A 4,678-nucleotide genomic window follows, 5' to 3' on the forward strand; every position below is an offset into this window, starting at 1 on the left:
TGTGGTAGACTTGTGTGACTTGTATGGGCTGTCTAATGGTTCACATAGTGGACAGACCAAGACCAAAGGTAAAGACCCAAGTACTAGTGCAACAGGTACTAGTAAGACTAGAAGCAAAGTAAGGATTCTTAGTGGGAAGAGAGCTGTTATACAAGAAGACTGGAATAGGCAGCTTGAACAGAATAACGATGTTGTGGTGGGACATGAAGTTGATAGATATTTGCTGGACCCTATAGAAAAACCTGCTGAAAATGATGATTGGAAAATTTTGGATTGGTGGAAGCTGAACGGAGGCTAGGTAAATATCCCAACTTGCAATCATTGCCTAGAGATATATTAGCCATACAAGTGTCAACAGTTGCGAGTGAGTCAAGTTTCAGCATTGTGAGAAGGGTAATAGATCCATACAGAAGCTCTTTTAACCCAAAAAAAGTTGAAAACATACGAACAGATTAAAGCTGGTATGTATTTTTGATGTTTTTAGTTTACTGTTTTTGAAACTGGCACAACAACTTTGGGCAATTTATATGAGATTGACTGTTTTGAGTTTTGACATCGTGCAGACCATGAAAAAGATGATAGAGAGAAAGCTGAGAAGGCCAAGAATGTTATTGCTGCTGCATCTGTATCTGCCCCAAGTGGCAAAACAACTAAGAGTTCTAAGGCTTCGGCTTCTGCCCCTGCAACCAAGAAGAAAAGGCATAAAAAATGATGCAATTCATCGACAATCAAGGATGCATAAAGGTCTGAACATTTTTGTTTCATTTGAAGTTCAATTTTTTTTATAAAATTATCCTAATATTATTGAATGCATATTTATTATTTTGTATGCAGATTTGGTATTGAATCTATTGATGGAAGGCTGGAAGCCTTGTTGCATTGATGAAGAGGAACTGAGGAAGCCTTGCTGGAAATGTTTGATTGTTTGTAGTAATGCACTTTGATGAAATATTAAATCATTCATGAACTATTTCAATTTTAGTTGGTTTGTTTCAGTTTGAGACTTTGAATTGCTCAGTTTGATGTTGAATGTTGATGTTGATGTTGATGTTGAACTATTTCAATTTTAGGTTTGTTTCAGTAGGAGACTTTGAATTTCTAAATTGTTATGTTGATGTTGATTGTTGAATATGTAGATTGTAGATAATGTTGAGTTTTATGAGTGAATGGTATTTGCAATATTGAATCATTTGAATGTATGTATGGAAATCAGGAAAACTAGAAGCTGGAGACTAGAAAAGGCTGAAAAACAGTTTGTTTATGTGGAAAAACAGAGGAACCGATAGTGGAACAGAAACGATCTTGGAACCGAAAAACTGAGAAACCGAGTGTGAAACCGAACTGAGTCTGGAACCGAAAAACCGAGGAACGGACCTGAGAATGGTCGGTTCGGTTCTATTTCGGTTCTTGATACAAAAATCAACATACCCGAACCGATTATCTCTTCTCAGTTCCGGTTTCAGGTTCTGGATTTAAAACCATAGAATCGACTCAGGCTAGCCCTACTTAATCTCACCTTGGGTTATGAGCTTTATAGCCTAATCTCATGAGGATTCAGCTTCATCACCCATTTAGGGATTGAGCAATCTGTGCCCCTGCAGAACTGAAAATCGAACCAAGTGAGAAACCCAAAGACTAAGATCACTGGAGGGGCGGCGGGCTACAATGATGGAGATTGGGTGGCGATATGGCGGAGAGTGGTACGGTGCAACTGCCCTCTAGTTTTTCGCATTGGAACTCGGCCAGCCTATCAATCCTCCAATTCAGTGATCTTCATTCTTCTGCTGAAGCTCCTCAAAATCCAGAGAATCTGACGTGATCAGAGCCAGCATGTACCGGACTTGGGATGACAAGCAAGGATAGTTGCATGTGTATCGTATTTGTTTGAATATGTAATATGTTGTCGTTGTGTATCGCATTTGTATGGAGTATCAATTGGTGTATCGCTATTGGCCACAAAGCCTTTTATAATAAACATCCCTTTTGGAGTATGCATCGCCTTTCATTGTGCTATCGTTTTTTATTCTTGTATGTGCTTTTCATTGTGTATCGCTTATCACCGCGGTGGAGTGCGAGTGTAGGCACCATATTTCAAGGCAGTATAATCAGTGCTGGAGGCAAGAGTGAGTGGGGAGGAGTTGACATTTGGCAATTCCGTTTGGCGTGGCATCGCGTTGCATTGGTCGTTGCTGCCTTATATCGCATATCGTTGCAGTGTTCAAGGGGCTCATGAATCGCGATGTGTCGTGTGGTAATAATTTTGTTCGTGGCGATGTATCGTCTACCATTCATTCAGTTGCTTAATGGCAAATTACAGCATAGCATTCACGCATTCATTCATGGAGACGTATCGCATATCGTTTATTTATTTATTCGTGGGGAATCACGTAGCAGTCATTCATTGATGGCGGAGTATTTCATATCGTTAACATTCATTCATTCATTCATTCATTCGTCAGCGTATCGCACATACATTCATTTGATCGCAACTGGCAGCGCAAGGGTTCGCGAGGGACAGCATTATGCTGTATTAGCGGAACCGGCCATGAGCGATATCACATTATTATACATGCAATCATTGGTCGGCGTATCGCGTGGCATTCATTCATTTGATTGCAACTGGCAGCACAAGGGTTCACGAGGGACAACATTTTTCTGTATCAGTAGAACTGGCCATGAGCGATATCGCATTATTATGCATTCAATCATTGGTTGGCGAGCGTATCGCATAGCATTCATTCATTGGCGTATCGCGTAACATTCCTTCATTGATTCATTGGCATATCGTGTAACATTCATTCATTCAGTGGCATATCGCGTAACATTCATAAATTCATTGGCGTATCGCATAACATTCATTCATTTGATCATAACTGGCAGCGCCAGGGTTCGCGAGGGACAACATTGTGCTGTATCAGCGGAACCGGCAGTGAACGATATCGTATTATTATTATTAGGCGTGTAGGCAATAAATTGGGATTGCTATGCAGCATGCCCTTGCCTGTTGTGTTATATGGGCCGTCATGAGGCCTGTGGCGATGATGACGGAAAAGTGACCGATCATTGGTCGGGAGGCGATAATCTTTAGTATTCATTTAATTCAGTGGTTGGGAGTGGCGAGTGGGAGTGTTGTATTCATTGCGACAACATTTGATGCATAGTTAAGATCATGACATTCAATACTATGTGAAGGCAGATGCAAAGTACATTTGATTAAAGAAGGTAAAAGGAGTGCTAATACTTACAAGCATTTTGGGGGGGGGGGGGTGCGATAGCGTTACGGGGGCGAGTTTGGAACCCTTGCCCTATGTAGGGTAGAATCAGAGATGCTGGGTGTTCCACGGATGTGGGAGGGTGATACTATCCGCTCCCCTCAAGTAGAAAGTTGCGGGTCCGACAGCCTCGATGATTTCATATGGCCCTTCCCATGTGGCCTTGAGCCCAGTTGGGGTTGGCATCTTCTCCTTCATCACCCAGTCCCTAACGGAGAGGAGACGAGGCATGACCCTGGCATTGTAGTAGTGAGCAATCGCTGCTTGTTGTTGATGTTCCACAAATGGGCTCGCTCGAGTCACTCTTCCAAGAGGTTCGAGTCAAGGTTCAACCCCTTCGAGTTAGAGAGCGGGTCGAAACATATGACTCTCTCGCTATGCACTTCCTGCTCGACAGGAATCACGGCCTCGGTGCCATATGATAAGCAGAAAGGGGATTCTCCATTGGCTTCCATAGGGGTCGTTCTTATTGCCCATAGTACCTCGGGGAGTTTTTAAGCCCATAAGTCCTTGGCATCGTCGAGCCTCTTTTTCAAGTTCTGCTTGATTATTTTATTGACAGCTTCGACCTGGCCATTTGTCTAGGGGTGTGCGGGGGAGGCATATCGGATCTACGTGACGTACTGGCCAATGAAGTGCTTAAGCGTATCGTTATCAAACTGGGCACCGTTATCAGTGATGATTGTCTCAGGGATTCTGAATCAACAGTATATGTTCTTCCACAAGAAGTTGATGACCTTGGCAACCGTGATTGTGGCCAACGCCTCATCCTTGACCCACTTGGTGTTGTAGTCCACTGCAACGATGGAGAATTTGAGCTGTCCCGGTACTGTTGGGAACTTGCCGATGAAGTCCAGACCCCACTGGCAGTATGCCCAAGGAACGATGATGATCGAGAGTAGTATCGATGGTGCGAGAGGGGAGTTGGCGAACTAGTGGCACTTAAGGCAGGCGCTAGCGATACGCTTCGCGTCGTGCTCGATTGTGGGCCAATAGTATCCTGTACGTAATGACTTGAATGCCAGGTTTCTGGCACCCAAGTGGTTGCTGCAAACTCCGGTATGCGGCGATAGCAGGACTCGCTGTCCCTCCTAGAGGGAGATGCACTTTAGCAGAGCGAATGACCTGCCCTTCCTGTATAGATTGCCCTTTCGGACCATGTACAGCGTTGCCCTTCGGCGGAGCCTGGTGGCGATGGTCTTGTCCTGGGGCTTGATACCCTTGGAGAGGTAATAGATGAATGGGTCCATCCATGAAGGAGGTTGCTCGCTCTCGGTTAAGAATATCTCCTAGAATGGCTTAGTGATGCTTGGCTTGTCTAGGATTTCCAGCTTGAGGTCTCTCATATCGATGTTTGGGGACGATGTGGTCATCCTCGCGACAGAGTCTGCTTTGTTATTCTGTGC

The sequence above is a fragment of the Rosa chinensis genome, chromosome 2 (genome assembly GCF_002994745.2).
Source record: "Rosa chinensis cultivar Old Blush chromosome 2, RchiOBHm-V2, whole genome shotgun sequence".
NCBI lineage: Eukaryota > Viridiplantae > Streptophyta > Magnoliopsida > Rosales > Rosaceae > Rosa > Rosa chinensis.